The 12471-nt window shown below is 37.2% G+C and overlaps 1 protein-coding gene across 8 annotated transcripts in view; it reads right to left on the bottom strand.

Moving 5' to 3' along the window:
- CC1H2orf88 (chromosome C1 C2orf88 homolog) overlaps window positions 1-9443 on the bottom strand; it is a 72251-nt gene extending 62808 nt beyond the window's left edge. For 5 of the 8 annotated variants that reach the window (XM_015077671.3, XM_053215454.1, XM_053215455.1 and 2 more), the window contains exon 1: window positions 3811-3949. The gene's annotated coding sequence lies outside the window, so the exon portion shown is untranslated. Of the gene's footprint in view, window positions 1-3810; window positions 3950-9326 lie in introns of those variants that run through there. The other 3 variants (XM_015077674.3, XM_027054686.2, XM_015077673.3) reach the window with 3 other exon arrangements.
- Between the last annotated feature and the right edge of the window lie 3028 nt (window positions 9444-12471).

Raw genomic sequence — 12471 nt, 5'->3', positions numbered from 1 at the left:
AAAAAAAATAAAGAGTTAATACCTAGTTTTCTTAAACTATTCCAAAAAATAGAAGAGGAAAGAAACCTTCCAAATTCAAAATTCCAAATTATATGAGGTCAGCATTACCCTGACACCAAAACCAAATAAAGACACTACAAAAAAAGAGAATTACAGACCAATATTTCTGATGAACATAGATGCAAAAATCCTCACCAAATATTAGCAAACTGAATCCAACAATACATTAAAGAAGTCTTTCACCACGATCAAGTGGAATTTATTCCTGGGATGCAAAGGTGGTTCAATATTCACAAATCAATCAATGTGATATAGCACATAAACAAAAGAAAGGATGAAAACCATACGATTATTTCAGTAGATGGAGAAAAAAGCATTTGACAAAGGACAACATCCATTCATGATAAAAACCCTCAACAAAGTCACTTTAGAGGGAAAATACCTCAACATAATAAAGGCCATATATGAAAAACCCACAGCTTACATCATACTCAATGGTGAAAAACTGAAAACTCTCCCTAAGGCCAGATGTCCACTCTTACCACTTTTATTCAACATAGAACTCAGAATCCTAGCCACAACAATCAGACAAGAGAAAGGAATAAAAGGCATCTAAATTGGTACAGAAAAAGTAAAACTTTTATTATTTGAAGGTGACATGATACTATATGTGGAAAACCCTAAAGACCCCACCCAAAAACTACTAGAACTGATCATTGAATTCAGTAAGATTGCAGGACACAAAACTGATGTACAGAAATCCACTGCATTTCTATACACTAATAATGAAGCAGCAAAAAGAGAAATTAGGCAAACAATCCCATTTGCATTTGCACCCAAATAATAAAATACCTAAGAATGAGCTTAACCAAAGAGATGAAAGACCTGTACTCTGAAAACTATAAAACACTGATGAAAGAGGATAGAGATGACACAAACAAATGGCAAGACATTTCATGCTCATGGACTGGGAGAACAAATACTGTTAAAATATCCATACTACCCAAAGCAATCTACAGATTTAATGTAATCCCTATCAAAATACCAACAGAATTTTTCATAGAACTAGAACAAACAATTCTAAAATTTGTATGGAACCACAAAAGACCCCCAATAACCAAAGCAATCTTGGAAAGAAAAAAACCCCAAAACTGGAGGAATCACAATCCCAGATTTTAAGTTATACTACAAAGCTGTGGTAATCAAAACAGTATGGTACCAGCACAAAAATAGACACCTAGATCAATAGGACAGAATAGACAGCCCAGAAATAAACCCATATTTATACGGTCAAATAATCTTAGATTAAGGAGGTAAGAATACACAATAGGTAACAGTCTCTTAAATAAATGGTTCTGGGAAAACTAAACAGCTATATACAAAAGAATGAAACTGGGCCATTTTCTTACACTATATACAAAAATAAACTTAAAGTGGATTAAAGACCTAAATGTGAGACCTGAAACCATAAAAATCCTAGAAGAGAGCACAGACAGTAATTTTTCTGACATTGGCAACAGCAACATTTTTTTCTAGATAGGTCTCTGGATGCAAAGGAAACAAAAGAAAACATAAACTATTAGGACTACATCAAAACAAAAAGCTTCTTCACAGTGAAGGAAACAATCAATGAAACCAAAAGACAACCCACTATATGGGAGAAGGTATTTGCAAATGACATATCTGATAAAAGGTTAGTATCCAAAATATATAAAGAACTTATAGAACTTAACACACACACACACACACACACACACACACACACACACACACAATCCAATTAAAAATGCACAGCAGAAGACAATGAACAGACATTTCTCTAAAGAAGACATAAGGTTGGCCAACACATGAAAAGATGCTCAACATCACTAATCATCAGGTAAGTGCAAATCAAAACAACAATAAGATATCACCTCATATCTGTCAGAATGGCTAAAATAAAAACCTGAAGAAAAAAAGTGTTGGCGAGGATGTGGAGAAGAGGAAACACTCTGTGAAGGGAATGCAAACTGGTAAACTAGGGTGGCCCCTGTAGGAAACATTAAAGAGTTTCCTCAAATGTTAAAAATAGAACTACCATATGATCCAGTAATTCCACTACTGGGTATTTACCCAAAGAATATGAAAATACTAACTTGGAAAGATACATGCACCTTTCTGTTTATGGCAGCATTATTTACAAGAGCCAAAATGTGAAAGCAATCCAAGTGTCCACCAACAGGTGAATGGATAAAGAAGAAGTGGTCTATATATACAATGAAATATTACTCAGCCATAAAAAAGAATGAATTCTTGCCATTTGCAACAACGTGGATGGAGCTAGGGAGTATAATGCTAAGTGAAGTAAATTAGTCAGAGAAAGACAAATATCATATGATTTCACTCCTATGTGGAATTTAGGAAACAAAACAACAAACAAACAAAAAAGAGAGACAAACCAAAACAGACTCTTAACTGTTATCTCATGAGACTACAAGCTTCATGAAGGCAGAACTGTTTTTCTCAGTACTTTGAAAAATGCTTGGCACGTGGTAATCAGTAAAGGTTTGTGAGAAGAAAGAATGAATTAACCTCCATAAACTTGCAAAATGATATTCTTATCCTCTTTTTCCAGATATGGAAATAGAGGATCAGAAAAGTTGGGTGATCTATCCAGCATTCCAAAACATGGTCCACATCTAAATCCTGTGGTTTTGAATGCTACACTGTCTCCCAAATGCAGAGGGGCTTTTCATGAAAATAAATAAGAAAGGCCTGGAAGCGGCGTAGGTAGCTAAAGAGGAAGGCAGTCTGGTTCTTGTTAATGAGGTTATGGTAGCACCGGGCGTTGTATGGAAACCAATTTGACAATAAATTTCATATTTAAAAAAATAATAAAAAATGAGGCTATGGTTATAGAAAAAGAGCAGGCTCAGTTTGAGGGGGCTGGAGATGAAGTAAGGTCCTTGGGGTTTCAACCTCACATCATAATAATGATGTGATGAGGGAAGTAGGTTTGCAAAGGGATAGGGCTCTCAGAGGATCCTGTGGAATGGAAGGAAGAGACTGGACAGCAGGAGGAAAATGAGCCAGAAAGAGAGTGAGGCTTTCCAGCAGCCATGGGGATAAAAGCATGAACGTGTGGTTGACTGAACGTAAGTGTCTACTTTGGGAAGTCTTTGCAGACTCCAGGAACAACAAGCTGGGACAGAATCAGGGGCGGGAGGGGGGATGGTGGTGAACTGCTCAGGTGTATCAGAAGGTACTCAACCAGGATGAGTCTATGGTATTTACTGTATTCCTCTAAGTTTTCTGAGCACTCTTCTCCCTGGAGAGACTTCTACTTACTAGCATGGCCTGTTTGCCCCTCATCAAATTCTGGCATAACTCCCAGTTCCTCTGGACTCCTGCTTCACTGCTATGAGCTGAGCTACATCCTGCTGCAGAGGCCAGGGGCAAGAACATAAATCATGCTCAGCTCTGGAAGGAGAGGAGTGTCTGCACAAGAAGGCCAGGGATGGATTTTCCAGGGGGAGAGTTAAAAGTTTAAAGTTTCTGATGTATATATAATACCACATCTTATGCTCTCAGAAGTGGGTGTAAATTTATCTGGGTATGGTCTTAGACCACTTAAGAAACTGGCAGGTTTAAAAGGAATGGACAAATAGCTTTTAAAACATAGAAGCTCCTGACATCAGACATATTCCATTATGGTTAAAAATCTGTGTAGTTATATTTAGAGAGGGACAAAAAGGAGTAATATTAGGTTTATTGTGTCCATCACTAAAAAGCAAAATGTTTAGTATTAAGAGTTTCCAATAAAAACTATACCTTAAAACTGGAATCCAAATAATCCCAAACAGGTAGTGAAGTGTATAGAAACAGGCTGGTGTCTCCTGAAAGGCAACCACAGCTGGCTCCCAAGCCCCCTTTGCCTGGAAACAGTTGCTAGGCAGTATTAGATTTGCTCACAAATGCACTTTTCACCCAGTGATGGGTATTATGATAAGATACATGCCACCTCCCAATCAATTTTTCTGCTCCTGTTTCATTAAAGGCAAGAGACTCTGGTCAACATTATTGATGACGGCACTGAATTGTGCCTGTCTATTTCCTGAACAAAAAGATTAAGATCTTTGCCTTCTAGGTCTGGGAGTATTTAGAAAAGTCTGAGAGCTACATATTTCCTTTGTTCTTAATTCCTTTGAGGCTAGTGGAAATGCTGTCCAGGGACCAGAATAATGGAATAGTGGATGTGAGACTCATCGTCCTTCAGGTTCTCTGATTGATTCACAAAAAAACAATACTGCAATTCATTTAATTTGAACTTACTTTAAAAATATTTAGAGACAGATTCTGAGAATTTGAAACATATAAAGAAAACAAAGATATCATTCTAGAATTCTAAGGTGTTACTTTTGTATTGATGGCAGTCATGTGCTCAGTAATGCAAAAATAAAAGGCAAAAGTATGATGGCCCTTTTTCCAAATGGAGCTCTGTCTGCTACATCTGCCAAATCATTTATTGGATGTATTTCCATCTTTTGTACTCAACACTTCAAAAAACAAACATATCTTTTCTTCAAAGCACCTATGCTTCTAATATTCTCATTTTTGCTAAAAACACCTTCACATTCCTCATCCCGCAGACTTAAAATCCTGGAGCTATAATTGCCTCCTCCCCTATATTTTCTCCATGTCTAATAACCAAATCCTGCTTCGTATTTCTTTTGTTCTCTCTTCCACTGAGCCATCCTGTCTATTGTTTTCCTGCATCATTTTATTCTGTTCGCCTCTATCTATCTATCTATCCATCTATCTCCCATTTTTTAGTCTGGAATTAAGAAGATCTAATCTTAGCCTCTCAAATGCTTAACCAGCCTCCCGCTCTTGTCACCCCACACCTTCTTCAACATTCCTGGCACCCAGTAGGTATTATTCCCTGCTTTCCTCTGTTCCTCTTCAAGTATTTATTCCTGCCTCTATACCTGTTTCACCTGGAATGCCCTTAAATGCTTTTTGTCTCTAATCATCCCCAAATTTCGTCATCCCCTAAAGCTATTCTAGATTCCCACTTTCTCCATGGACCTTTCCTCAAGTCTCCAAACACACTAACGGAAAACTCTCACTTGTATCTTTCAAAATTAGTCAGTTGGCATCTCCATATGTTCTAGAATGGTAGTTAATCCAGAATGTTGTCATAATGAGAACTGATACATGTACCTATTCTGTACTAAGTTAGCACTAATCTAAATACTTCCATTTGTTAAATTCGATTTTTCACAACTTCATGAAGTACATACGATTATAATCCCTATTTTTTTAAAGTTTTTTTAAATTTCAAGTTTTTATTTAAATACTAGTTAGTTAACATATCTGATAAAATTGGTTTCAGGAGTAGAATTTAGTGATCCATCACCTACATATAACACCTAGTGCTCATCACAACAAGTGCCATCCTTAATACCCATCACATAATACCTATTTTTCAAATGAGGAAATTGGGACACAGGGCAGCTATATAACTTACCCAAGTTCACACAGTAAGTGGCAGAGTTGGGAATCAAACTCAGCCACGCTGGTTCCAGAGTCTATGCTAAACCACTAATCCTCATAATAGGTTCCTTGTAGTCTTAAAATTCCTACACATTTGACCAAAGAGAAAACAAGAAGGGGAAAGATTCAGTAACCCACCCTAAGTTACATAAAGCAGCATTTCTCAAAATGTAATATGCTATGAATTACCCAGGGGTCTTTTAAAAATGCAGATTCTAATTTAGTAGGTATAGGATGGAGACTACATGTCTACATTTTTAACAAGTCCTCACATGGTACTAATTTTACTGGTCCACATACCACACTTTGAACAGCAAGTACAAACAGAAATGCTAGCTGAGACTTATTCCATCCAGTGTTACCTAAACATTAAAACAGGTAAGGTGGGAGAAAATGTGCCTGAGACAATTTGCTAGGAAAAAAAATACCCCATTTTGAATCATCTTCTTGCAGATCATAAGGGATGAATAAACTTTATAGTGCTTTTTTCCACATGAATTTTTATTTTGTAGTAGTATAAGAGCTACATTTAAATAGTTTTAAGATTTACCACCCCTCTCAAACCTGTGCAAGTATTGAGCTTGTGCAAGATTTATCATCCATAAATTCACCATTCATGTCTCTATATCCCATCAATTAATTGCTCTGGGTAGTGGTTTAGGGATATGGGGTTGAAGGAGGAAAGAGTATTTGGGGGGAAATAGGCTTTCTGAGACCTCAGAAAGCTGGAGTTCAGGACACTACTTGTGGATCTGGGCATTCATTCTGCTTTTTCTTCTCAATGAACTTGCTGCTGAGAGAGTCGTAGATGTCTTAGTTGTTTTTTCCAATGAGGGCATATATTGTCCAAGTTCTTCTTAAATAGTAAAGTATGTCCCTGGTACAAAAAGTACAGGATAGGGGCACCTGGGTGGCTCAGTAGGTTAAGCGGCTGACTTCAGCTCAGATCATGATCTCACGGTCTGTGAGTTTGAGCCCCGCATCAGGCTCTGTGCTGGTAGCTCAAAGCCTGGAGCCTGCTTCTGATTCTGTGTCTTCCTCTCTCTCTGCCCCTCCCCTGCTTGCTCTCTGTCTCTCTGTCTCTGTCTCTCTCTCAAATATAAGAAACATTAAAAAAAAAATTTTTTTTAAAGCATAGGATAACATAAAACTTCCTGGATCTGAAAAGGCTTACCTTTTGCAGCTAGTATTAAAACTTGTATATCCCTCTTTTAAGGGCTCTGGTGGCCAAGGGAAGCTGCTGAGATATGTGGCCAGCTGACTTCCACTAAGCCTCTATGTCCTGGGCCAAATACACAAATCCATCAGAAACTTCAGGACAGTGAGTAGGTATATTCTCTTTCTAGCCATCTATCATCTATTTAAGCCTACAAAGTTAAAAAACAAAACAAAAAAGGATGACAGTTCTTCTGATGTCATTTCTTTCTTTGTTTAAAAAAATGTTTGTTTATTTTGACAGAGAGAAAGAAAGAGGGTGAGCAGGGGAGGGGCAGAGAGAGAGAATCCCAAGTGCTGACAGAACAAAGCCCAAAGCGGGGCCTGATCTCACAAATCATGAGATCGTGACCGGAGCTGAAATCAAGAGTTAGACATTTACTGACTGCCCCCTTTTTCCTACCACTCTGGCCCTCTCCACATCTGTGATTTTGTGGGCCAAATTCTGTTTGCTTCATCTTCCCTTACCTAAAGTCGTAGTTCTGTAACCTACTCTATTTTGCCCTTAAACAAGTATGTATCCAGGAGCTTTTATTATGGACTTTAAATAACATTAATCACCAACTAAAGGTATCTTTTTGTTGTTAGAGAAGGATGTAAAAGAAAACAGTATTCCTTACATTTCTCTTAGATGTATTTAGAATGCCAGATAAAATAGCTCTTTGAGACCTGAAAAATAAACTTTGTGGGTTTCTCTCATATATGAGAATCAGGAATTATTCAAAAATTAAGCTTTCTTTAAAAGGACACTGCAAAGATGCTTTCGATTTACTATAGTATTTTTACACATATTTATACAACATGATTTTCTGTTAATAAAATTTTAATTATATAATGATACTTTCCAGTATGCAATGTACTCTCATTTTCAATATATTACTTCTGGAGTAATTAATAAATCTGAATTATTAAAGACATTATTGTTTGTAAAAAGATTTTGAGGGCCTTCAAAAATATCTCCTCATATATTTTTCATAGCTTCATTATATAAGTAATTTTGTTGAAAATCTATAGCTCTGAGAACTGTCATGCTGTTTCATTAATTTGTCTCCTCTTTCTAAAATATAATTAAGTGCATGGGGGAGGAAGGATTTATTTTGGTTCCCTCAATATTATGCTCTTTAATTTATAGAAAAGCATTTTGCCCCACAAACTTTTATTTTAGTAGAAATTGTCTTTTGCCATGTCAGCCACCATGATCTTTGTGTCACAGATTTCCCAGGATACATCCCAAATGAGTGCTAGGAAAAGAGAAAGCTCTCTCAGATAATTTACTATTACAGCATTGATTTCTGTATCGATTACAGAGTGGCTGATTTCATAGCTTTCTTGGTTCACTGCATTTAAAATCAAGTCCAAATTTGTACTTTGTAGAAAGTTGTTTTAAAGAGCACACAAAAATCCAAAACTGTTTCATTAGGATGACACTGGAGACAAAAAATCCTCTAAATTTTATAGAGGCCATCATTTCACTGACAGAGATGGGCTTCCTACAGTCAACTTACTGCAGTGAATCTTGCTTGCAATCATGAGTTATCTGTATTTGGCAATGCTATGGACTCCCATACTCCAACATTTAGGAGCACATAAACTTGAAAGAATGAAGACATTTTCTGAAGATGCACTTAAATTAAATGCAGAAGACCTGAGGTGGAGAAAGAATTTGAAAGCCAATGCTAGTATATATTGACACCCTTCATGAAAGCACAAGACTGATTTTTATTACGTACAGAATAACCAGATTTCATACCCAAATAACAAGCAGCTTTGCCAGAAAAAAAGATTTGGGAGGAGCAAACAAAGAAAAAAAATTCACAGGTAAAGTTTTGCATTTGGCAATGCTACAGACTCCCATACTCCAACATTTAGGAGCACAAAATAAAACTACATAAAAAGAAAGGTTTTATATAAGTGAACTAAAAATTAGAGTACTAAGGAGCAAGAATGATTTGATAATGAAAATCAAAAAACAATTAAATTAATTTTTAAGTATATGCTTAAAAAAGATTGATGAAAAATGAGGGAAATTAAGATACAAGCAGACTTTAAAAGTGAGATCAAGATACACAATAATTAAAAGGCTCAAATTCTTACACAGAGACATTTCTCAGATATTCCACATTTTGTATGAAGAGAAGCGATCCTTTTAACAGGAACAAAGCCTCAGTGGTGCTTTGTCAATCAATTTTCCATGTTAATACAATAGAATATGAAATAGTAATCAATACAATGAGTAAGAGGCATTTCTAAGAAATAAAAGCTATGTCAGACTGTAAAAAAAAAACAACATTATTGTTGAGTCAAAGAATAATGAGAATGATACTTAGAATCATGTTACACGAAATATTTACTTGGCTTCAAGAATAGTAGGATTCGAATCGCTTCAATCACAGAAACAAAAAGCAAGTCAAAGTCTACCTTAAGATGGAACGGATTAAACCAGTAAACAGAAGAAATGAGTCCAACTAGTGTGAGAAGATCAGCCAGGGCAGGCCCAGCAAGGTTTTACCTCATCTTTAAAGAGACCAACAGGGAAGTGAGCAGAAGTTTCAGACAAGATAGAAAATGCTACCTACACAGGCGTCCGATTCCAGTCATCCTCTCTCCATTTCTAGCCCCTGGACAACACTCCTCGAAGACCAATCTTCCCATGAAGGACAAGAGCATACTTCTCTTTTGTAGTTATTTTCACTTTGAATTCAAATAATGGCCTATAATGAGTGCAGCCACTTTTTTCCTAATAACAAACTCACCACTAGGTTGCAGTCTTAGCTCAACCGCTTCTTTAAGAATATCTGCACGCAGTAAACCATTTTAACGATTGAGCACATACTACTTCTCCCTGGTGACAAGAACTGATACAAGCCACACTCACTTTATCAGTTCAGCAGCCCAACTAGATTCTGTAACAGATACAGTATTCTTCAAGAGCATCAAAACTCACACATTGCTCCCCTACCACCTACCCCCTCTCAAAAAAATCCTCACAAGCTGCCCATCAAAAAAGAAACAAAACAAAACCAAAAACCAAAAACCAAAAACGCTCACTCATCAGCAGGCAGCCTCTTAAGAGCTTTCCTCCACTACAAGGCACATGATCATGTAACCAACAAAAATCATTTCTGGAGTATTTTAAGCTGCTATTTTCAATATAGGATCAACAGTTAAATAACAGGTACATCATCACTTCTCTTCATTTCCAGGATTTTCTTGGGTCCTAAGATCCCATATAAGACCTCCATTGGCCTTGTGCTGATCCCTTTGAAAAGTCCCCCTTTCTGTAAGCATTGTGGGCACTTCCACGAGTAATTCCCCAAATGAGCTTCAGGTAATGTGCATTCTTTTATCTCTAAAACCATAGTTAAAAAAAATTTTTAACGTTTGTTTATTTCTGAGGAAGATAGAGACAGAGCACCAGCAGGGGAGGGGCAGAGAGAGAGGGAGACACAGAATCTAGAGCAGGCTGCTGGCTCTGAGCTGTCAGCGCAGAGCCCAAAGTGGGGCTCGAACTCACGAACTGAGAGATCATGGCCTGAGCCAAAGTCAGTCAACCGACTGAGCCACCCAAGCGCCCCAAAACCATATTTTTAAAGGAAATTTACACTCTTTGTTTTTTATTTTATTTTATTTATTTTGATAGAGAACATACAAATGGGGGAGGGGCAGAGAGAGAGGGAGAGTGAGAATCCCAAGCAGGCTCCACTTTGTCAGCACAGAGCCCTATGCAGGCCTTGCACTCATGAACCACGAGATCATGACTGTAGCCTAAATCAAGAGTCACATGCTTAACCGACTGAGCCACCCAGGTGCCTGGACACTTTTTATTTTTAAAGGGAAAACCCAGGGATGGACAAATAATAATAATAATAATAATAATACTAAGGAAATGAAACAATAATGTCTTATTTGTAATGTATTTGAATCCTTTTGATTCCTTATCTAATGGAAGTGCTCCTAAATGTTGTATTCTCCTTCCATGGATGACTCATAAGTTTTGTGGATGTTTTTGGGTGGGGAGGCAGGAAATAGCCGTCACAAATTCTTTTGGAGGAAATGCTTAGTTATTTAGTTTGGAATAAATTTTTTAAAATATTTCCAATGATACTAAATCACCCAATTATAATTTAAAATAAGTCATACATATCTATAATTCTCCCAAATTCCTACAAGGTAAAGCAACTGGGAACAATCCCATAAAATAGACAACATTCATTTAGAGCCTAATGCAGGCCAGACCACACAGTCAGTGCTTGCCACACAGTTTCATTTAATCTGCTCCCAAACCCTGTAAGGTAAATTCTTTTACTATCCAGGTAGTCTTCCCTTTGCATGGTAGATAATACAGGACTATAAAAATGTGCAGGCTGAAAGTGTGCGGAGAGTCTAATAATCAATGGGAAAAATTACAATGGTCCATGATTTTAAAAACGTTTTGTCAAAGCTTTTAAAATTCTCTTATTGTTAGATTCTAAATATGTGAGGAAATCTAAAAATTTATAAAATTAGTAAATTAGTATACTGTAATTTAAAACATTAGAAACATATAGAACTGAAGTATTTTATTTCTTATTGAGATTTAGTTATAAACACTAAGTTATAAACACTTATGGAGAGTAGTCTGAACAGCTCCAGCTTCCTTCTGCCTGTCATGTATCTTACAATATGGATCCAGCATCTTTCTTACTCTTTGGCAAATGGACATAATCTGTTTTCAGTCTGGATCAGCTTATCCTTTATCAATGTCATGACATATCATTGAGACTTCCTTTCGTGGGAAGTTTCTTTTTTAATTTTTTTAACATTTATTTTTGAGAGAGAGGGAGAGAGGGGAAGAGAGAGAGAGAGAACGCACATGAGCACAAGTGGGGGAGGAGCAGAGAGAGAGGGAGACACAGAATCCGAAGCAGACTCCAGGCTCCGAGCTGTCAACACAGAGCCTGAGGTGGGACTCAAACTCACAGACCACGAGATCATGACCTGAGCCCTAAGTTGGACGCTTAACAGACTGAACCACCCAGGGCCCCTAGCGGGAAGTTTCTTGCCAGCGTCTTGTTCTGCGATGTCTTCCCCTTTTTCTTCATAATTACTTTCCTCGTGTTGCTAAGCAGCCTTCACTGTTTCTCTGGTTGCAGGTCTAGGGGCTCTCCACTGGCAGCAATACTAACATTCCCATGGTCAGCTACTTCTTTCACTCCATTTATGTTTGATTTCAATTTCATTTCTAGCATCAGCACTTTTCATTTCTTTGCTGCATTTCATGTTCTTTAGCTCATTTCTTCTTTTGGTTAGCGATTTTTGTAAAATGTCACATGTGTTTATCCCTGCCAAGGAGGCAATACAATATAGGCTTTGCGGTCTGTGCATGAAGTGAATAACAGGTGCACAGTGCCAATCAGGGACAGACTTTGAAAAAGGTGATGTGATAGATTATTGACTGTAATGTGCGTCTATTATTTTACATGGCAATTTGAGACCGAAATGCTAGCAACAAAGTTTGTATTTTATGCAATTACTCACAGTTACTACATGTGGTAACTGCTGTTTGAACTGTGTTGTTGGGAAACTGGTATAATTTAACTAAACGATGGTGACTGAAATGTGTACATGTCGGAACCGTGCAAAGCAAGGACTGCCTATACTTATTTTAAGTAAAAGAAGGACAAGAAAGGTTAAGTAATTTTACTGGTGTCATATACAGCAAGTAAGGAGCCAAACTAAGTT

The sequence above is a fragment of the Acinonyx jubatus genome, chromosome C1, assembly GCF_027475565.1.
Source record: "Acinonyx jubatus isolate Ajub_Pintada_27869175 chromosome C1, VMU_Ajub_asm_v1.0, whole genome shotgun sequence".
Lineage (NCBI taxonomy): Eukaryota > Metazoa > Chordata > Mammalia > Carnivora > Felidae > Acinonyx > Acinonyx jubatus.
The sequence above is the reverse complement of the archived record's forward strand: the minus strand, read 5'-3'. Positions and strand labels throughout refer to the sequence as shown.